The 23728-nt window shown below is 41.4% G+C and overlaps 1 long non-coding RNA gene across 1 annotated transcript; it reads left to right on the forward strand.

Moving 5' to 3' along the window:
• Window positions 1-4261: 4261 nt before the first annotated feature.
• On the forward strand, window positions 4262-7993 carry LOC140845061 (uncharacterized). The gene is made up of 3 exons (XR_012123691.1): window positions 4262-4527; window positions 5868-6007; window positions 7709-7993. It is a non-coding gene; the product is annotated as an uncharacterized lncRNA (long non-coding RNA).
• The last annotated feature ends 15735 nt before the right edge of the window (window positions 7994-23728 follow it).

Genomic DNA, 23728 nt, shown 5'->3' on the forward strand with positions numbered 1-23728 from the left:
CTTCTCTGTTATACTGCCTTTCCTGTGTCCCCCACCCCTGCTACATTGTGTATGCTAATTGTAATGCCCCTTTTCCCCCTCATCCCAACCTTACCACCTATCTTCCCCAGTTCCTTTCCCTTTGGTAACTGTTAGTCCATTCTTGGGTTCTGTGAATCTGCTACTGTTTTGTTCCTTCAGTTTTTTTCTTTGTTCTTATACTCCACAGATGAGTGAAATCGTTTGATACTTGTCTTTCTCTGCCTGGCTTATTTCACTGAGTATAATACCCTCTAGCTCCATCCATGTTGTTGCAAATGGTAGGATTTGTTTTCTTCTTATGGCTGAATAATATTCCACTGTGTATATGTACCACATCTTCTTTATCCATTCACCTACTGATAGACACTTAGGTTGCTTCCATTTCATTGCTATTGTAAATAGTGCTGCGATAAACATAGGGGTGCATATGTCTTTTTGAATGTGGGCTCCTGCATTCTTAGGGTAAATTCTTAGGAGTGGAATTCCTTTGTCAAATTGTATTTCTATTTTGAGTTTTTTGAGGAACCTCCACACTGCTTTCCACAATGGTTGAACTAGTTTACATTTCACCAGCAGTGTAGGAGGGTTCCCCATGGGGTTATTTTTTAAAGCTTTATATCATATTATATATTCATTTATATATACATGTATTCAGTGTATGTGATTTATCTACATTGAAATACTTATGAGATGATGTGATCTCTGAGATGTGCTGTGAAATAATACAGGAGTGGTGGTGGTGGTGGGTGGGTGGCACTTAGATGAGATGAGATTGGCTGTGAATTGATTACTCTTGAAACGCCATCACAGGTATATGGGGATTGATTAAGTTTCTCTGTTAACTTTTCTGTATATCTGAGATTTTCCATAGGAAAAAATTAATAGAAAGGATGCAATACTGAAATTTTGAGGTGCCTAATTCCTTTTGCACATATGAGTATTTCTCCAGGGTATAAACATGGGAACGCAGCATCAGCTATATGGGATAGTGCCAAGTTGCTCCCCAGAGTCAATGGCAGTCTTTGGCAGAGACCAGGTAAGAACTCCATGGCCTTGCTTTGAGGAAAATGAGTCCCATCTGCCTATCTGTGCTTTTTAAAAATTTTTTTACAAAGAAATACATGTTTATTATAGAAATTTAAGACATTACAAATTTTGGGATTAATAGGATTAATACATGAATCAAGTAATATAGAAATCAAATGTACAAATGCGTATGACCTGATTGTTTCTCCTGCAACTCCTGATGCATGATCAATAACAATGAGTAAAGACAAAACAGTCCCTACAACCCGTGACCTCCCTCACATGGTTTCAGTGTCCTTGAGGAGTGTCACACCCTAGGGCTGGACTCAAGGTCAGATAATGATTGTGTGTTGATCATGTGTTGAACCCCCTACTCAGAATTCTTTGGATGTTTGAGTTCATTTGCTCAATAAATATGAGGAGTGCCTTTTTGGCATTACTCTTGCTCTGCTACGCCTTGAGTCCCCTGGTTGGCCTTTCAGATCTTCGATATCTCATCGCGTCTCCTCCCGTATCTGCTGGTCAGAGGCAGAGGGGGATCGACAACAAACACATATAAGGGAAGAAAATAAAATCAGCCTAACCAACCCAGCTGTCAGGATTTGGTGTTTATTCTTTCAGTCTTTTTCTTTGCTGATACACTACGTTCTATTGAAATGTGCCTTCTTAAGATGTTTTTTCATAATACTAAATATTTTTACAATGTAGTTTTTGATGGTGGCTTTATATTATGTTGTCTGAAAATGATGTAATTCATTTAAATAATTCCCAATTTTCAACAATTTAGACGGTTTTCAGTATTTCCCAATTTTTGCCTTAGGCTCATTTTGAAGAAGGACTCAGCGCTCTGACTTGTCATCAGCTCCACTATCAATTGTCAGACTCGAGTGTTTCATGGGGAGACACATAATGGAAACACAGGATCCTTAGCTTTGATATTTGCGTTTCCTACCCTCCTACTCTTCTTGACAGGCAGTAGCTTCTTGTCCTTTCTCTTCATCGCCAGACACAGCTTCCAAATGTCCTCTGTGATGCCCAGAGTTCAGAGTTACTCAACTCTGTGCGCTCTCTCAGCAAAGCAAAAAGTTCTGCAGTCAGCAGAACTAACATCCTTGTGACAGCAATTCATGGACCATCTATTTTCACTGATATATATCCCTTGAAAATGTCACCAAATGATGTATCAAAGAATTGCACAAATCATAAATATATCCTTGAAATAAATTCTTATGGATGGAATGACTGCATCAGAGAACATAAAAAACATGAAGTCTTCTGATGACTTTCAGGATATAGTGCGTTGATTTGCTTGCTGCCAGGGCTGTTGAGCCAACGTGGGTTTGACTGTGGTCATTAACAAACTGAGATTGGGAGTCCCGTTTCTCAGGTTCATCTGTCACTCTATTTCCCACCAGCCTTTTCAGCGGTAGCACATTGATCAGAGTTCAGTCAGCAGAACAGAACCACTGTGAGTGATACAGAGAAAGGGGTTTGTTCTGGGGGTCATGAAAGAGCTGAGGAAGTCAAGTTCTGGAAGGAGATTGGTTGGACGATCAGAGAAAAGTGATCAGACAGGGCCCATGGAGAGGAGCTGCCTACAGGTCGACCTGAAGTTGCTGAAGGTCAGCAGGCAGGCAGTTGAGAAGAAAAAGCTGGTTGTAACTGCATCAGTCTTCACAGCATTTAACTCCAGTGATGCTGGCGAACCTTTTCCTGTGATGCTGTACACGCCTGGCCCGGCAGCAGGAGATGCTGAAGGCGGTGTCTGGGAGCTGAAGGAAGTGCCTCTCCTACTGCTGCTCCAGGCTAACAAGAGGAGCAGATCAGCAACATGTGTGGCCCACCCCAGCCGCCGTGATCGGCACTGAACCTCTGAGCACGGTGGCTGCTGCGTCACTTGTGGTTTCCAAATTTCATGCAGATTTCTCTTGCGTACAATTCTAGCTTGGAACTGTATGGGGAAAGGACTTCTGGGACTCATAGTTCCAGCTTGACTAAGCTTACACAGAGTAAAGCCACCATAAATAGTGCCTGGAGGACTTGGTGCCAGAATAGAGAGTGAAGTCTAGCATATCTGGGAAGCATTTAACTACAGCCCAGGGAAGTTTGGAGAGGGGCTGTGATGAGGAGTAGTAAAGTAGAAACATTTTGCTGATCGGTTTTCCTGTTAGATAAAAAATTTTCCAGAAGTCAGAACAGTATCTGCACTGAGGACAAAATCCTTCCAAAAAATCATATACTTTAAGTCCATCAAAGGAATTACTGAACCAAATATTCTCAGGTCTGTTGCCAGAGCTATTGGACAGCCAAGCATAGAGAGACCATACATTTTTATCATTTCCTTTTAGCAGACTTAGAAAGTATCCTGAGCTAATCTATGTATGGAAATCTGTATAAAGTATATGAAAATATCTCCTATCAATAATTAGGAGCCATTGGTAATGGACGTGCTGTTAATTTGTTGTATTATGAAGCATTTATTCAGTTACAAGAATTAAATTTGTCATTAACAAACTGAGATTGGGAGTACCGTTTCTCAGGTTCATCTGTCACTCTATTTCCCCCCAGCCTTTTCAGCGGTAGCACATTGATCAGACAGAGTTCAGTCAGCAGAACAGAACCACTGTGAGTGAGGGGTTTGTTCTGGGGGTCATGAAAGAGCTGAGGAAGCCCCCCACTACCACCCAGGGAACCTACCGTGTTTTATTGCTATCATAGGGTATTTGTCATATACCTCAGACATAGGCAACACCAAGTCTGCTTCAATTAAATAATTAAATAATTGAAAATTGTAGCCAACCCTGAAATACTGTTTTCTTTGAAAGAGATTTCCAGTGGTAAACACAAAATTTTTCCTTTCCAAGTCTTCTTGTTTTATGGTATTTTTTCCCCAGTTTTGTTGACAGTGGTGCTATGTGAGAGGCAGAGTGATAGAAGGGAATAAGGAGACAGAACCAGAATAATATAGGTGGGGGAATTTCAAAGACGCCATCTATGTATCCTTGTTCTTCTTATGGAGTTTAGTTCCCACACTACTTCTAGTATCAGGAAAGACAGATGTTCCTGCATATAGCACTGCCTAATTCTTTGATGTTTTTCCAAACATCATTTTGTTCAGTAGTGCTAAATTTTATCATGGGGAGTCCTTGACAAAATCCCCCAAAGGTGTCAGACTTTATTGGTACAACTTTGGAAACCTCTTTTTATTCTCACAGCAGGAGATGAGACTTACAGATCATCACCGCTACTCTTAAGTGAGGTGTCTTGGCTGGAGTTCTGTAGAAAATGGCCCTAGGCTGGGATTCAAGGATGCCTTCCAAAACCACACCACCAAACTGAGCCACCAAAGGAGCTGCTGTCTCCCTCGGAAATCTCCGATTCAGAAAGCTGCCCTACAGCTTCAGCCTGCTTGTTTAGCCTTTCCAAAGACTGTGAGCTCTGTACATCCTTAGCAACATTTTTGTGTTTCAACTGATTAAGGTGGGTGCTACTATTTGCAATAAGGACCATGACTAATTCAAAAGTTTGCACTCGAATCTGTGTAGAGAAGTTGGCTTTTTCAATCATTCATTCATTCATTCATTTGTTCCTTCCTTCCTTCCTTCATAGTATAAATGGTAAATATTTAGCCACTGGCTCTTTGAATCCCAACAGCCAGTTTAGTCAGTTTAGATTAAGAGCCTCAGCAGAAAGCACCCACTCTGGCACAGCTCTGTTTCCCTCCCATTCTGCTGTCAAACTGGTGCCCCAGCCTGAAATCACTGTTTGTTGTTGAATCTTCCTGAAAGATACAAAACGCAGACAACATGTGCCAACCTATCTAGCTTTTTCCAGAGTTTCAATCCTGGTTGGCACCTTACACTAAACTTGGAAAAGAAGGGAGAAAGTGAGCCTCTGGGGCCATCTGGATCTTTCTCTTCTACAGCCCAGAACCTTTAGACAATTGAATCTTCTCTCTTTCAGGCAAAGAATAATGTCTGAATATTGCTTGGCATTGACAGGGAATAACAGCTCTATGTCCCATCTCCAGAGCCAGGTCTGTGGTTAGTGGAGACTGAAGCTCATATAGTCAGGGACTTGCTTAAAGAAAAATAGTAGAAAATTACAAAAAAAATGATTAGTTATCAAAGGGAATTTCTTAGAATTGGAAAAGAAATCATCACAAAGTACAAATTTTAAAAGCAGACATATATCAGAAACTTCACCAAGTGCAGAAAGCAACATAATAGACTACCAACTGTGTGCCTGACAAATCTCTAGAACACTCTTCTCCCCTGTGTTTTTGGCTAGGTTTTTGGCTGTGGTTCTCAGGCTTATTCCACAGTTTGCACAAACTGCGTCTTCCGTTACAATACCCACCACCTCCCTTTCTTTTATTTCCTGTATTAGTGGGTTCTGGTTCTCCCTATCACCTTTATCTTTTCTATTGTAATTTTCATTTACATTTTATTGGCTTTTGGGATTCTTTTTCCTCCGTCTCTTCATGATTAAGATATCAGGGTTTTTAGTTCTATTATCTTATAATCGCCAGAGAGTATTTGACCCTTTGAAGCACTGGTAATTTTCTCTTACTAGCTTCCAGTAGGATATTTCCTTCCTGCCGTATTTATTTTAGTATGATCAGTGATTCTGGAAACACTGCATAAATAATCTGAAATAAAGTCCATATGAGCAATTCAGATGCAATTTGGAATTGCCACCAGGTAGAACTGTGTTATATAATCAGGGTAGTCAAATTATGCTTAAGCTGCATCTATGACCTATTGATGAATATGTATAGGAATTTTGTCACTGGAGCACTTCCCTTTTTTTTCCCCCAGGCCACGTCTGAGCATTCCTGGCAATTTTATGTTCCATCTCATCAGGAACTGTCAGACTTTCTCAAGACAAGATGCATTCAATGTACTAAAGGCATTCTGACACCTTGGGATGCATAACACATGGACCTCACACAGCAACTGTTAGTACTATTGTTTGTATCCTATATACATAGCAATTCTGGTATATTCCGTGTTGCCTATTTGCCAACAACATGAAAAAAATTTTGTGGTAGGTTTATTACTATATCTGCTGTATTGTGTATTCCTAATAGGTTTACTATTTTATATGCTGCACTGAGAATTCTGAATGAGAGGAATTTTGACCAGGAATCCTTTTCTTAAAATCGTACACATCTGATGATTAGAAGAATTTTCCAGACTGCCTTCTGGTTGCATGAATTTCAGTCCTTGTTTTTCCTTCTTTGTCTTTATCTTTGCAGTGCCAAGTGCACTGGGGCCTTTCCATTTCCTGGAACAGCCTCTGACCTGGGGTCTTCATGCCATGCTGTTTAGGGCTGGCACAGTGGGCAGTAGGAATATCCTGGAAGCCTTCCCTACATAGGGATGGCTAAACCATATAAAGATGTGACTGTGAAATGTGAAAATACGTCCCAAGGTAAATCCAAACTACATCTATCACCAGCTTTCCTTTAATGGCATCCCCAAATACCTGTGGCCACTCCAAAACCACCCTGTGTGAAGGGAAGTGGAACGGAGGAAAATTCAGTGTGGAAAGAGATGGTGGAATTGACCAACTGAGGTTAAAAATCTTATTTTTGCAAACTTTATGAAACACAGGATGTGTGAGCACATTGTGAGAGCTCTTGCCAGGGCCTGGGCAGGGCCTGGGCAGTGAGGGCCCCCAGAGCTTTTGCCTCATTGGCTTCTCAGTAAATCTCCTCTGCCAGTCTGTCTTTAGTGTTCTCAGATTTCTACCCTCTTGGATTTAAAACAATTAAGGTCAAGTAAAACTTATCCCAGAAAGGACAGTACTTGCACATTTATCAGACTCTACAATTGGGAGTTAACACTTTTGGAGCTTCATTATTCCCATCAATGAATATAATCATTCTTTCTAACCACAAACTCTGTCTTTTTATTGTTGATCCCACCTCATATCCAACAGAAAAGGGATGAATGTCAAGACTACAAAGGGTTTGAGATTACCTTACTTGCCAGCAAACAAGTTAGCCTGCCTGTTTCATGAATAGTGGCAAAAGACACAAACTCCTGGACCAGAGACAAAGGATGTCATTACTCCCAGCATAGAGAGCAGCATGAGCCCTATATTGCATCAGTGCTTCTTGACCCCAAGTCCCACAGGGGTGATGCAGATGACCCCAGTTGGGTGTCTGCACATGCAGTGTTTGCATTTCAGGACAGGAACATGGGCTTAAGGAATACAAATCTTTTGTAATGAGCAGCAAGCATACCTCCCTTCACTCCAGAGGAAGGCACTATCTCTATCTTCCAAGGATGTTCCACAGACAATAATCCTGGAAAAGGTAGTCCAGAATAAAAGCTGACCAATGCCTTGATTGTACGATGTGCATCATCAATAGAGGCCCATGGAGAACCATCTCCCAACACAGTTTAAAGCTCTTTGTTAGAGAGAGGCAAAGCCCAAGATTGTTTTATATAAAACAATTATTTTCCTAATATGATACCCAGATATTTTAGTGTCCTTTCAGTCATATGCAATTCTGCTGCCTCTAAAACGATCCATTCTATAATTTTTTTTTGACTTATGATCAGCCCAAATTACCTTTGGGTTGGTTGACTACTTGCCTCAGGAAGTAGAACCAATTTTACTTGTTTCTTTTTTTGTGTTTTTCAAATAGGATGCTGGGTTCAAGTTTCAGCTCTGCCACTAGCTTGTGATGTGACACTAAATGAATCTTTTAATATTTCTCGGCCTCAGCATTTTCATCATCTAGCAGAAGATGGCCTAAATGATAGCTAAGACTCCTTCTAGATTCCAAGTTTTATGATACTTTTGCTCTTGGATTTTGGATTTACCATGTTTGCCTTAGATTTTAATTTTTATCATCATTGACAGTAAGTATCAAGATACTTTTGTATTTAAAGCTCCGTAATTGCTGCTTAATGCAAAGAAAAATGAAATGTATTTTCTATCCTGAGAGGACAGCTGAATGTTCTGGTTATCTATTCCTGCATAAAAAAACATCCCCAAGCTTAATTATTTAAAAAGATTATTTATTTTGCTCATACATCTGCGTTCTGAGCAGGTCTTGGCTGGGACAGCTCATCTCTCTTCAACATGGCACTGGCTGGGTGGGCTCAGCTGAGAATGGAGTTTTCATGAGCTGGTGGAGTACAGGGATTTTTAGGGCAGTGTAACTATTCCACATGGAAGTAGTGGATACATGACACTATGCATTTGTCAAAACCCATCACAGTATGCAACTAAAAGAGTGAGCCCTAAGGAAAGCCACTGACTTCAGTTAATAAAAATGTAATTGGTTCATTAATTGTAACAAATGTACTGCACTAATGCAAAAAATTAATGGTAGGGGAAACTGTATCAGAGGAAAGGGGAGATAAGGGGAATATGGGAGCCCTCTATACGTTCTGTGCCACTTTTCTATATACCTAAATTGCTCTAAAAATAAAGTCTATTTAAAAAAATCACATTGTAAGCATTTTAAGAAGAGTAAGTGAGGTGGAGATATCACTGTGACCACTTTTGGAAAACTTTCTTTGAGGCCTTACATTTTATGGACTAATTCTCCAAATTTGTCCATGTGCAGCTGCCCATTTCCATTCATCAGACTGAGACCACAGAATTGAATTTCTCCCACTTCCAAACTCCCACCCAAAGACCAAAACTGCATCCAGAGCCCTCTGTATGAGGAATAAATGCATGCTCAGCATTCTCATTCTGGAATAGCTTTCATAGGAATTCAGGAAACTGGATATTTATCCAGGGATTTCTATGCAAACAGACAGGTTGCGGTAAAGAAAGAGTACCACCTCTGAAGTCAGAGAGCCCTGGATGGGGATTCCAGCTCCATCACTGCTAGTTGGATGACCTTGAGAAAGTTCCTTGACCTCTTTGGATCCAAGTTTCTCCAACTATAAAGTGTATATGATTATAATAATATTAGCAATCAGTAATGTGGCACTTAGACACTGTTTGAAGCACTTTAATAATATACATCATTCATGGCTGTCAGGTGGATTAGCCCTAAACTGAGGACCTTATTGTTCTTGTTTGATTGTATATTAAAAGAAAACTTTCCACCTCCAGCAGCACTTGCCCAGGAGACATCAAAATGGAATGTTGGGTGTCATCGTCATAGTTTGTTCTGACTATTGGAAGCTGATAAGTGACCATGAGCCTCTAGTGGCATAGGGGACACCAGACCCTTACTGGACCTAACTAGACTTCCCTGACCAATAAGCAGTGGGCTGTTTTAACCAAAAGTATGGACCACAGACCTAGTGGTCCTAAGAGTTTTCAATCCTTAATGGGCATAACTGCCATGAAACTTCCTTTCCCTTAAACATCCTTGACTTTTCCTCTTCTGTGAGTTCCTCAGTTAATTTACTTACTGGTGTGTGTTTCTTTGCCTGGCAATGTTTCCCCAGGCACTGACAGTCTGTTTTACTCTTTGGCATGTAGGAAGTCAATCGTGTTTTTTTACCTTAAAGTGCTGTTTACATATGGGTTTCTCTCTTGGCTGATTGAGGTAAGGGATAACATTTGCAGGGGCAGAGGATCCCTTCTCTGTGCCTCAGTGCCCTGTAACCACCTCCCTTTGCTGAACAAACACAGAACTGTGGGGGCTGCCACCAGAGGGGTGTCTAGGTTGTTGGAATTATAAAATTTGGGAGGAGGGGTCTATTAAAGGAAAAGAACTTTCTAAAATTTCAGCAAGGTTTTATTGCAAACAACAAATATTTATTTAAAATAAAAAAAACAGAACCTGACAGATTACATATTTGAAACAGGTGAGAAATTGCAGTCCCCTCATTGGAATGCATATGAAAGGCTACCTTGCTCCAAAGGAGCTACAGCAAATGCAGGGCCTTGCTGCCACAGCTGCTTCAGCTTCATGGTAAATCTCACTCTGGGGACTGCAGCCTCCCAGCCTTTCACCCACTGCTCGCACCAGGTCAGTGCTTCGGGCTTACTCTCAGCCTCCAGTGGGGAGGTGCTCGTGCACACGGATGAGCCATTGGTTAGATACCTGGGCCTTTCCCAGTGGTTTAGCCCCCTATTTGGACTGAGCTGTGCTTTTTCTTTTAAAATGTAGAGGATTTGTAGGCTTGCCACCTGTAATTCTGTAGGAGGGATCAAGGATCTGAATGAAGGCGTTTTATATTTCATAGCAGTAGTCTGTAGAAACTCTGTTGAGTGGGCTCTACCCTAAGGAAATCTGATCTACAAACCTCTCTGTAAAAAGTAACTAATAGGTAACTTAAGATATGGAAGTGTATGCTATGTGCCTATAGACAAGTAGCAACAAATGGTTTTAAGTGATAATAAACAACGTTTCTTTTCTTCCCCTCGGATGGGAAGAGTCTCTGCTGGGTGTTCTCCAGATGCTTCCGGACGTGGACCTGGAGGGTGGGTTCTGCATCTCCCATTGTATAGCATTTTAATAGGCCCATGGCAGGCTCCATAAATGTTTAATGAATAAACACAAGCATTCCCAAAGAATCCCATTTTTTATAAGTGGTACCTACAAACTGCACCTACAGTGTACCTACACTGACCTTATTCTCTCTTCTCCTTCCTCCCTTTCTTAAGTAAAAACAACTTTATCCCATCCTAGGGTCTGGGATCTGCCCCTGGGAACCATCAAATGCTTCCTCACTGGCAATTAAGTCCCTTTATTAAAGAAAAGCAAGCCAATAAAGGCTTTGTATACTCAGGGTTGGAAAAGCCTCCTGACCCCAGGGTGGGGCTGGATTTCAGGGCCTGAAGCAGACCAGAGCTCAGGTCTGTGTGGCAAGACCAGAGGAGCCCAGTGCCTGGCACCTGAGGTGGTGGGAACTGGGAGGCCTGGAAATGCTCTGGAGGGGGCGGGCTGTGGGAGGCTGCACAGGCCTGCCTGCTCAGGAAGCCCATTCTAGGCAGAACAACTGATGGGGGTAGAGTGGTGAGCTGCCTGCTCTCTGCAAGGGGCAAAGGCAGGCAGAATCAGAGGGACGGAAGTGTGATTAGAAAAGGGGCAGCCTTCCCACCAGGCTGGGAGAGTGGGTGCCTGAGAGGGAGGGCCCTGAGTCAGGCAGTCAAACACATGTGACCCTGTCTACTCCCCTCCTGCATGGAGCATGGGGGTGGAGTGGACAGGTGAGCTCCCCTGCTTCATCCAGGCTAGTTGGAAGCTGCTTTATGGTTTGGTAAACTGCAGCTTGGAAAGCAATCCGAGAGGTGGGGAAAGCCAACTAATGGAGAAGTGGGTTATTAGGCTGGAGATCGGACACCCCTATGGGGTGCGATTGGCAATAGGGATGGAGGTAGAGTGCAGGGGAGAGTGAAGCCCTTGGGCAGACTATTAGATTCACCCAGAACACAGGCAAGACTCAGAGAAAGTTCCTTATCAATGCCTGTCAGGCAGTAGCAGCTATGGAAGACAAGTTCAGGGCCTGTTGGAAGCCCTAAATTATCCTGGGGTCTGCTATTAAAACGTACAACATGAAACTCTTGTGTGGCTTTGTGCCGTGGGAGCTGGTGCTACTCTATTCAAACTTTTCCCTTTGGGGGTTCTAGGATTCTAGAACCTAGGAGCCTGTAGGTTATCACTGAAGACCCCTTGGGAAAGCTTGCCTGATGGTATTCTAGGATCAGTACTCTTGAGTATTGGACCAGACTTTCAGGGGACATTTTAAGCCATGTTCCTTTATTACCACAGTCTCCTGGTCTTGGGCCATTCTCAAAATTTTCCCTCAACTTGGACCAAGGGGCTGAGTGGTGATTTGGGCAGCATACCAGGATGACCCTGATATCTGCATTCTACTTTTGAACTGGCATTTTTGTACCCCATGCAGGGCACTACTTGATGCTGGGAATTGTGTAACAGACAGACACATCTCATCTTTGTTGCTGAGAGCAGATTTCTTGCCTTTGTGTGTCCTATGGGGTGTCGGGCAGTCAGGCTGGCTTTGTCACTGCACTTCGCAGCTGTGATTCATGTAACATTTCATTTCAAGACATGGCATTTCTTTAAGACCCTGCTATAAATTGAGATGTGATGATAATGTGCTTTTAAAGTACTTAAGGAGAGAGAGAGATTCAAGTGAGGTCACACGTGTTAAATGTTACATGGGCTGTTGACAGGCTGTGATAAGATTTTTGGCATTTAAATAAATTACGAGTGAGGGGAGAGGGTTCCATTAAGTCCCCTTCTGACAGGAGACTCCTTGTAGTCCTCTGTGTAAGCCATGCCCTGGGTCTAGAGAAGGAATACAGTGCATTTGTGGGGCCTCTTGCTGGCTTAGATTCACTGCCTATGTGTGGGGAACAGTTTTGAAGGAAGGGAGCTTGGCTACCACTTCTCGCTCTCATTCCCTCCTTTCTTGGAATTTCACAGTGGGTAGGTGGCAGCCCAGTGCTTCTTTGCATTTTATCTTAACAACATTTACCATTGCACCAAGCAGTCTCTAGATGACAGGATTTCCAATCCTCAGTCTCTGGTCTGCCAAAAAACATTTGCTGGGTGTCCCATACATCAGAACGTGAAATAAATTCTTGTGGAATATGTTATTAGGCTTGAATCATTTCGAAAAACCAAATATTCTTGTATGAAACAGAGACATTTTTCCTTTCTGTTCTTTTTTAAGAAAAATTGATTTTCCTCTTTTCAGTTCTTCCTAATTACATTTTTCTTTTAACCAAATCAGTATCTGAATCTAGTTTCGTAACTCAAATACATTGCCAGAGTTCTTAAACATTTTTTTCTCTTAAACTTTTCACTGATTAGAAGAACATTGTATTTTAACTGAAAAAAATCTGGCAAATTTCAAAAAGGTCTAAAGGAAAAATTGAAACCTAACATGGCTCTTCTAATATCCAAATTAGAGGTACATTAACCTCTAATTTTAAACATAAGAAACATCAAAGCCGTAGGCTACATGTATATGGTTGAACAATTGTTTTGCATGATACATGCATGTTAAATAAAAGGCTTTTAATGATTGTATGTTTTAAACCTCTTAAATGTCTTGTCATATTTAATATTCCATATTATACTGTTTGCAAAAAATCATTAACATCTGAATTTTGGAAGCCTGGAACACGTCAGACCCCATATATTTGGGTCAACAGTCATTTTCAATATGTCTTTAAATCATCTTTGTATATAAATGAAAAAAATAATAAAATTTGATTATTAATATCTATTTTAAAAGATCATTTAACAAAATTAGATAGTATAAATTTTTCCACTCCTCTTTACCCTGTGTCATACCTCCCAAATGCAAATACTTAAAAATCTTTTAAACCATCTTTTCCAGTATTTGCTTCTATGTAACTTAAAGAGTATGTTTATACCTATATGAGTTGATTTACTGATTTTTTTTTTTGAGAGGGCATCTCTCATATTTATTGATCAAATGGTTGCTAACAACAATAAAATTCAGTATAGGGGGGTCAATGCTCAATGTACAATCATTAATCCACCCCAAGCCTAATTCTCATCAGTCTCCAATCTTCTGAAGCATAACGAACAAGTTCTTACATGGTGAACGAATTCTTACATAGTGAATAAATTCTTACATGGTGAACAGTACAAGGGCAGTCATCACAGAAACTTTCGGTTTTGATCACGCATTATGAACTATAAACAATCAGGTCAAATATGAATATTCGTTTGATTTTTATACTTGATTTATATGTTGATCCCACATTTCTCCCTTTATTATTATTGTTATTTTTTTTATTTTTAATAAAATGCTGAAGTGGTAGGTAGATGCAAGATAAAGGTAGAAAACATAGTTTAGTGCTGTAAGAGGGCAAATGTAGATGATCAGGTGTGTGCCTATGGACTAAGTATTAATCCAAGCTAGACAAGGGCAGCAAAACATCCACGGATGCAGAAGATTTCTCTCAAAGTGGGGGTGGTGAGGTTCTGAGCCTCACCTCTGTTGATCCCCAATTTCTCACCTGATGGCCCCTCTGCGACTGTGCCTGTCCTAGGTTGTTCCTCCCTTGAGGAATCTTACCCGTCTCTGGCTAACCAGTCATCTTCCGGGGCCATACAGGGAAATATAAAGTTGGTAAGTGAGAGAGAAGCCATATTGTTTGAAAAGGTTAGCTTTTTACTTTGCAAATTTATGCCCTGTGGCTTCTATGCCCAGCACTTGTCTCGAGGTATCTTTACCATCTGGAGGAATTATGATACTTGGTAAATTCGATATGAGGCACGAATTCTATTTAAGGGTTGTAATTAGGAAGGAAGAAGAAAAGCTATAGAGGTAGCATATGGAAGAAAACATGGGAGGATTGATTATTTCTTTGACATATCTTCTTGTAGAGTACCTTAAGTATGTATAGGTTTTAAACTACTAACTAATTTGCACACACATATTAACATAATAGGAATACGGTGACATAAACAAAGCAAATCTATAATTACCAGCCATCTCCAGTGAAGCCAAGAAAACCATTTAGGCACCCTAGGCATTTGTGAAAATTTGTCTATGATATGATGGATATTGTCCAACTGTACATGAACAGTCTGAGAGAAATCAGACAAATTAAAGCAGCCCATTTCTGGGATCTGTTCACATCCCATATGTTCTTTTAACTGTAGATAATCTATAGTCATAAGATTTTGGAGTGCTACAACTTGCACCCCTCCCAACTCCTGGTTGAATTCCAACAGTACAGATCCGGTCAAATTCGTGTATGCACATGTCAGCCTAGACATCTCCCTCCTCATTCCAATGGCAAGTCCGGGAAACGGTGGGGTGGATGCAGCCACAACCGCAGCATCACCCAGATCCCTGTGGAGGTTTTTTGATGATCATCCCCCTGGCACAAGTCCTCCAGAGAGTGCTGATGCTGGAAGCTCCTCCTCATATCGTATCTTAGTTCATTTTCTGGGTAGCCAAGCTAGGCCTTGATCTTCTGCATAGAAACAAACAGACCCTTTGCCCACACTTTGACATGCCCTCTATACCACTGTGCAGGACTCATTGGAGGTCAGCACACAGGAACTGCTTTTTTTTTTTTTATTAAGAGAAAGGAACATTATCAGAAAAGAGTACCTCCATCGCTGATCATCTGACACCCTGTAAGTGATCAACATTAAGGATATTTAAAGTATGCGTTGATCTTTGATTTACCAATAGTTTTATCCTATCAAGGAGTAATCCCCCTTTTCTTTCTTTCTTTCTTTCTTTTTTTTTAAAATTTTATCTTTAATCTACACTTACATGAAGAATACTATGTTTACTATGCTCTCCCCTATATCAGGTCCCCCCTAACAACCACATTATGGTTACTGTCCATCAGTTTAGCAAAATGTTGTAGAATCACTACTTGACCTCTCTGTGTTGTGCAGCCCACCCTCCCCTTTCTCCCTCCCCCCCCATGCATGCTAATCTTAATACCCCTTCTTCTCCCCCCCCCTTAACCCTCCCTGCCCACCCATCCTCCCCAGTTCCTTTCCCTTTGGTACCTGTTAGTCCATTTTTGGGTTGTGTAATTCCGCTGTTGTTTTGATCCTTCAGTTTTTCCTTTGTTCCTATACTCCTCAGATGAGTGAAATCATTTGGTATTTCTCTTTCTCCACTTGGCTTATTTCACTGAGCATAATACTCTCCAGCTCCATCCATGTTGCTGCAAATGGTTGGATTTTTCCACTTCTTATGGCTGAGTAGTATTCCATTGTGTATATGTACCACATATTCTTTATCCATTCATCTATTGATGGACATTTAGGTTGCTTCCAATTCTTGGCTATTGTAAATAGTGCTGTGATAAACATAGGGGTGCATCTGTCTTTGTCAAACTTGATTGCTGCGTTCTTAGGGTAAATTCCTAGGAATGGAATTCCTGGGTCAAATGGTAGGTCTGTTCTGAGCATTTTGATGAACCACCATACTGCTTTCCACAATGGTTGAACTAATTTACATTCCCACCAGCAGTGTAGGAGGGTTCCCCTTTCTCCACAGCCTCGCCAACATTTGTTGTTGTTTGTCTTTTGGATGGCAGCCATCCTTACTGGTGTGAGGTGATACCTCATTGTAGTTTTAATTTGCATTTCTCTGATAATTAGTGATGTGGAGCATCTTTTCATGTGTCTCTTGGCCATCTGTATTTCTTTTTTAGAGAACTGTCTGTTCAGTTCCTCTGCACATTTTTTAATTGGGTTATTTGTTTTTTGTTTGTTGAGGCATGTGAGCTCTTTATATATTCTGGATGTCAAGCCTTTATCGGATCTGTCATTTTCAAATATATTCTCCCATACTGTAGGGTTCCTTTTTGTTCTATTGATGGTGTCTTTCGCTGAACAGAAGCTTTTCAGCTTAATGTAGTCCCACTTGCTCATTTTTGCTGTTGTTTTCCTTGCCTGGGGAGATATGTTCAAGAAGAGGTCACTCATGTTTATGTCTAAGAGGTTTTTGCCTATGTTTTTTTCCAAGAGTTTAATGGTTTCATGACTTACATTCAGGTCTTTGATCCATTTTGAGTGTACCTTTGTATATGGGGTTAGACAATGGTCCAGTTTCATTCTCCTACATGTAGCTGTCCAGTTTTGCCAGCACCATCTGTTGAAGAGACTGTCATTTTGCCATTGTATGTCCATGGCTCCTTTATCAAATATTAATTGACCATATATGTTTCCTGGAGTCTCTAAGCTGTTCCACTGGTCTGTGGCTCTGTTCTTGTGCCAGTACCAAATTGTCTTGATTACTATGGATTTGTAGTAGAGCTTGAAGTTGGGGAGTGAGATCCCCCCTACTTTATTCTTCTTTTTCAGGATTGCTTTGGCTATTCATGGTCTTTGGTGTTTCCATATGAATTTTTGAATTATTTGTTCCAATTCATTGAAGAATGTTGCTGGTAATTTGAGAGGAATTGCGTCAAATCTGTATATTGCTTTGGGCAGGATGGCCATTTTGATGATATTAATTCTTCCTAGCCATGAGCATGGGATGAGTTTCCATTTATTAGTGTCCCCTTTAATTTCTCTTAAGAGTGACTTGTAGTTTTCAGAGTATAAGTCTTTCACTTCTTTGGTTAGGTTTATTCCTAGGTATTTTATTCTTTTTGATGCTGTTGTGAATGGAATTGTTTTCCTGATTTCTCTTTCTATTGATTCATTGTTAGTGTATAGGAAAGCTATAGATTTCTGTATGTTAATTTTGTATCCTGCAACTTTACTGTATTCCAATATCAGTTCTACTAGTTTTGGAGTGGAGTCTTTAGGGTTTTTTATGTACAGTATCATATCATCTGCAAATGGTGACAGTTTAACTTCTTCTTTACCAATCTGGATTCCTTGTATTTCTTTGTTTTGTCTGATTGCCATGGCTAGGACCTCCAGTACTATGTTAAATAACAGTGGGGAGAGTGGGCATCCCTGTCTGGTTCCCAATCTCAGAGGAAATGCTTTCAGCTTCTCACTGTTCAGTATAATGCTGGCTGTGGGTTTATCATATATGCCCTTTATTATGTTGAGGTACTTGCCCTCTATTCCCATTTTGCTGAGAGTTTTTATCATGAATGGATGTTGAATTTTGTCAAATGCTTTTTCAGCATCTATGGAGATGATCATGTGGTTTTGTCTTTCTTTTTGTTGATGTGGTGGATGATGTTGATGGATTTTTGAATGTTGTACCATCCTTGCATCCCTGGGATGAACCCCACTTGGTCATGGTGTATGATCCTTTTGATATACTGTTGAATTCTGTTTGCTAATATTTTATTGAGTGTTTTTGCATCTACATTCATCAGGGATATTGGTCTGTAATTTTCTTTTTTGGTGGGGTCTTTGCCTGGTTTTGGTATTAGGGTGATGTTGGCTTCATAGAATGAGTTTGGGAGTATTCCCTCTTCTTCTATTTTGTGGAACACTTTAAGGAGAATGGGTATTATGTCTTCTCTGTGTGTCTGATAAAATTCCGAGGTAAATCCGTCCGGCCCCGGGGTTTTGTTCTTGGGTAGTTTTTTGATTACCGTTTCAATTTCTTTGCTCATAATTGGTTTGTTTAACTTTTGTGTTTCTTCCTTGGTCAGTCTTGGGAGGTTGTATTTTTCTAGGAAGTTGTCCATTTCTTCTAGGTTTTCCAGCATGTTGGCATATAGGTTTTCATAGTAGTCTTTAATAATTCTTTGTATTTCTGTGGAGTCTGTCGTGATTTTTCCATTCTCATTTCTGATTATGTTGATTTGTGTTGATTCTCTTTTTCTCTTAATAAGTTGGGCTAGAGGCTTATCTATTTTGTTTATTTTCTCAAAGAACCAGCTCTTGGTTTCGTTGATTTTTGCTATTGTTTTATTCTTCTCAATTTTGTTTATTTCTTCTCTGATCTTTATTATCTCCCTCCTTCTGCTGACTTTAGGCCTCATTTGTTCTTCTTTTTCCAGTTTTGATAATTGTGATGTTAGACTATTCATTTGGGATTGTTCTTCCTTCTTCAAGTGTGCCTGGATTGCTATATACTTTCCTCTTAAGACTGCTTTAGCTGCGTCCCACAGAAGTTGGGGCTTAGTGTTGTTGTTGTCATTTGTTTCTATATATTCCTTGATCTCTATTTTGATTTGTTCATTGATCCATTAATTATTTAGGAGCATGTTGTTAACCCTCCATGTGTTTGTGTGCCTTTTTGTTTTCTTTGTAGAATTTATTTCTACTTTTATACCTTTGTGGTCTGAAAAATTGGTTGGTAGAATTTCAATATTTTGGAATTTACTGAGGCTCTTTTTGTGAGCTAGTATGTGGTCTATTCTGGAGAATGTTCCATGTGCACTTGAGAAGAATGTATATCCTGTTGCTTTTGGATGTAGAGTTCTATAGATGTCTATTAGGTCCATCTGTTCTAGTGTTTTGTTCAGTACCTGTGTGTCCTTACTTATTTTCTGCCCGGTGGATCTATCCTTTGGGGTGAGTGGTGTGTTGAAGTCTCCTACAATGAATGCATTGCAGTCTATTTCCCTCTTTAGTTCTGTTAGTATTTGCTTCACATATGCTGGTGCTCCTGTATTGGGTGCATATATATTTAGAATGGTTATATCCTTTTGTTGGACTGAGCCCTTTATCATTATGTAGTATCCTTCTTTATCTCTTGTTACTTTCTTTGTTTTGAAGTCTATTTTGTCTAATATTAGTACTGCAACCCCTGCTTTCTTCTCACTGTTGTTTTCCTGAAATATGTTTTTCCATCCCTTGACTTTTAGTCTATGCTTGTCTTTGGGTTTAAGGTGAGTTTCTTGTAAGCAGCTTATAGATGGGTCTTGCTTTTTTATCCATTCTATTACTCTGTGTCTTTTGATTGGTGCATTAAGTCCATTTACATTTAGGGTGACTATTGAGAGATATGTACTTATTGCCATTGCAGGCTTTAGATTCGTGGTTATCAAAGGTTCAAGGTTAGCTTCTTTAGTATCTTACTGCCTAACTTAGCTCGCTTATTGAGCTGTTATATACACTGTCTGGAGATTCTTTTCTTCTCTCCCTTCTTATTCCTCCTCCATTCTTCATATGTTGTGTGTTTTGTTCTGTGCTCTTTTTAGGGGTGCTCCCATCTAGAGCAGTCCCTGTAGGATGCCCTGTAGAGGTGGTTTGTGGGAAGCAAATTCCCTCAGCTTTTGCTTGTCTGGAAATTGTTTAATCCCGCCATCATATTTAAATGATAGTCGTGCTGGATACAGTATCCTTGGTTCAAGGCCCTTCTGTTTCATTGCATTAAGTATATCATGCCATTCTCTTCTGGCCTGTAGGGTTTCTGTCGAGAAGTCTGATGTTAGCCTGATGGGTTTTCCTTTAAAGCTGACCTTTTTCTCTCCAGCTGCCTTTAGAACTCTTTCCTTGTCCTTGATCCTTGCCATTTTTAATTACTATGTGTCTTGGTGTTGTCCTCCTTGGATCCTTTCTGTTGGGGGTTCTGTGTAATTCCATGGTCTGTTCGATTATTTCCTCCCCCAGTTTGGGGAAGTTTTCAGCAATTATTTCTTCAAAGAGACTTTCTGTCCCTTTTCCTCTTTCTTCTTCTTCTGGTATCCCTATAATACGAATATTATTCCTTTCGGCTTGGTCACATAGTTCTCTTAGTGTTGTTTTATTCCTGGAGATCCTTTTATCTCTCTCTATGTCAGCTTCTATACATTCCTGTTCTCTGGCTTCTATTCCTTCAATGGCCTCTTGCATCTTATCCATTCTGCTTATAAATCCTTCTAGGGATTGTTTCACTTCTGTGATCTCCTTCCTGACATCTGTGATCTCCCTCCGGACTTCATCCCACTGCTCTTGCATTTTTCTCTGCATCTCCTCCCATTGCTCTTGCATTTTTCTCTGCATCTCTGTCAGCATGTTCATGATTTTTATTTTGAATTCTTTTTCAGGAGGACTGTTTAGGTCTCTCTCCTTCTCAGGTGTTGTCTCTGTGATCTTTGCCTGTAGTTTTGCCTTTTCATGGTGATAGAGATAGTTTGCAGAGCTGGTACAAGTGACCGCTGGAAGAGCTTCCCTTCTTGTTGGTTTGTGGCCTTCCTCTCCTGGGAGAATAGTGACCTCAGTGGCTTGTGCTGTGCAGCTGTGTGCAGACAGGGCTTCTGCTTCCTGCCCGGTTGCTATGGGGTTTATCTCCGCTGTTGCTGTGGGCGGGGCCTGGCTGGGGCTGCTCCTCCAAAATGGTGGAGTCCCGTTGGAGGGGGAGCGGCCGGGAGGCTATTTATCTCCGTAAGGGGCCTCTGTGCTCCCTGCTGCCCCGGGGGGTTAGAGTGCCCAGAGATCCCCAGATTCCCTGCCTCTGGTCTAAGTGACCTGTCCTGCCCCTTTAAGACTTCCAAAAAGCACTCTCCAAACCAAAACAACAACAGCAACAATGAGAGAGGGAACAAAAAAAAAAAAAAAAGGAAAAAACACTCGATTTTTTTTGGTCCTCAGGCGCCGTTCCCAGGCACCCGCTCACTGGTCCTGCTGCCCTGTCTCCCTAGCACTAGGGTCCCTGTCCCTTCAAGGCTTCCAAAAAGCACCCGCCCACCGGTCCCGCAGGGAAAAACGTGCAATATTCTTTGTCCTCAGGCGCCGGTCCCAGGCACCCACTCACCAGTCCCGCTGCCCTGCCTCCTAGCACTCGGAGTCCCTGTCCCTTTAAGGCTTCCAAAAAGCATTCACCAAAAAGAGAAAAAAAAGGGGAAAAACGCGCGATTTCCTCCATCCTCAGGTGCCGGTCTCAGGCACCCGCCCACCGGTCCCACAGGGAAAAACGTGCGATATTCTTTGTCCTCAGGCGCCTGTCCTAGGCACCCGCTCACCGGTCCTGCTGCTCTGCCTCCCTAGCTCCAGGGTCCCTGTCCCTTTAAGGCTTCCAAAAAGTACTCGCCAAAAAGAGAGAGAGAAAAAAAAAGGGGGGGAAAACGCGCGATTTCCTCTGTCCTCAGGTGCCGGTCTCAGGCACCCGCCCACCGGTCCCGCAGAGAAAAATGCAGGATATTCTTCGTCCTCAGGCGCCGGTCCCAGGCACTCGCTCACCAGTCCTGCCGCCCTGCCTCCCTAGCTCCGGGGTCCCTGTCCCTTTAAGGCTTCCAAAAAGCACTCATCAAAAAGAGAAAAAAAAAGGGGAAAAACGTGCAATTTCCTCCTTCCTCAAGTGCCGGTCTCAGGCACCCGCCCACTGGTCCCACAGGGAAAAACGTGGGATATTCTTTGTCCTCAGGCACTGGTCCCAGGCACCCGCTCACCAGTCCCGCCGCCCTGCCTCCCTAGCACTGGGGTCCCTGTCCCTTTAAGGCTTCCAAAAAGCACTTGCCAAAAAGAGAAAGAAAAAAAAAAAGGGGAAAAATGCGCAATTTCCTCTGTCCTCAGGCGCGGGTCTCAGGCACCCGCCCACCGGTCCTGCAAGGAAAAATGCGGGATATTCTTTGTCCTCAGGCGCTGGTCCCAGGCACCCGCTCACCGGTCCCACCACCCTGCCTCCCTAGCAACTGGGTCCCTGTCCCTTTAAGGCTTCCAAAAAGCACTCGCAAAAAAAAAAAAACCGCTCTGGTTTCTTTCCATCCGCCGGGAGCAGGGGAGAGGGGCGCTCAGGTCCTGCCGGGCCGGGGCTTGTATCTTACCCCCTTTGCAAGGCGCTGGGTTCTTGCAGGTGTGGATGTGGTCTGAATGCTGTCCTGTGTCCTGTGGTCTCTATTTTAGGAAGATTTTTCTTTGTTATATTTTCATAGCTCTATGTGTTTTGGGGAGGAGATTTCCACTGCTCTACTCATGCCGCCATCCTGGCTCCGCCTCACCTTGATCTCTGTTTTAATATGGTCATTGATACATTGATTATATAGGAGCATGTTGTAAAGCCTCCATGTGTTTGTGAGCCTTTTTGTTTTCTTTGTACATTTTATTTCTATTTTCATAATTTTGTGATCTGAGAAGTTGGTTGGTACAATTTCAATCTTTCTGAATTTGCTGAGGCTCTTTTTGTGGCTCAGTATGTGGTCTATTATTGAAAATGTTCCATGTGCACTTGAGAAGAATGTGTATCCTGCTGCTTTTGGGTTGAGTGTTCTATAGATGTATGTTAGGTCCATCTGTTCTAATGTATTGTTCAGTGCCTCTGTGTCCTTATTTTCTGTCTGGTTGATCTGTCCTTTGGAGTGAGTGGTGTGTTGAAGTCTCTTAAAATGAATGCATTGCATTCTATTTACTCCTTTAATTCTATTAGTATTTGTTTCACATATGTAGGTGCTCCTGTGTTGGGTGCATAGATATTTATAATGGTTATATCCTCTTGTTGGACTGAGCCCTTTATCATTATGTAATGTCCTTATTTATCTCTTGTTACTTTCTTTGTTTTGAAGTCTATTTTGTCTGATACAAGTATTGTAACACCTGCTTTTTTCTCCATATTGATTGCATGAAAAATCTTTTTCCATCCCTTCACTTTTAGTCTGTGTATGTCTTTGGGTTTAAAGTGAGTCTCTTGTAGGCAGCATATAGATGAGTCTTGCTTTTAAAATTTTTTTATTTTGGTACCACTAATGTACAATTACATGAGCAACATTATGGATACTAGACTCCCCCCATCACCAAGTCCCCACCACGTACCCCATTACAGTCACTGTCCATCAGTGTATTAAGATGCTATGGAATCACTACTTGACTTCTCTGTGCTGTGCAGCCCTCCCCATGCCCACCCCCTACATTATGTGTGCTAATCGTAATGCCCTTCCCCAGTCCCTTTCCCTTTGGTAACTGTTAGTCCATTCTTGGGTTTTGTGAGTTTGCTGCTGTTTTGTTCCTTCAGTTTTCTCTTTGTTCTTATACTCCACGTATGAGTGAAATCATTTGATACTTGTCTTCCTCTGCCTGGCTTATTTCACTGAGCATAATACCCTCTAGCTCCATCCATATTGTTGCAAATGGTAGAATTTGTTTTCTTCTTATGGCTGAATAATATTCCATTGTGTATATGTACCACATCTTCTTTATCCATTCATCTACTGATGGACACTTAGGTTGCTTCCATTTCTTGGCTATTGTAAATAGTGCTATGATAAACATAGGGGTACATATGTCTTTTTCAAACTGGTCTCCTGCATTCTTAGGGTAAATTCTTAGGAGTGGAATTCCTGAGTCAAATGGTATTTCTATTTTTTGCTTTTTGAGGAACCTCCATATTGCTTTCAACAATGGCTCAACTAATTTACATTCCCACCAGCACACCAG

Source organism: Manis javanica, chromosome 2 (assembly GCF_040802235.1).
Source record: "Manis javanica isolate MJ-LG chromosome 2, MJ_LKY, whole genome shotgun sequence".
Lineage (NCBI taxonomy): Eukaryota > Metazoa > Chordata > Mammalia > Pholidota > Manidae > Manis > Manis javanica.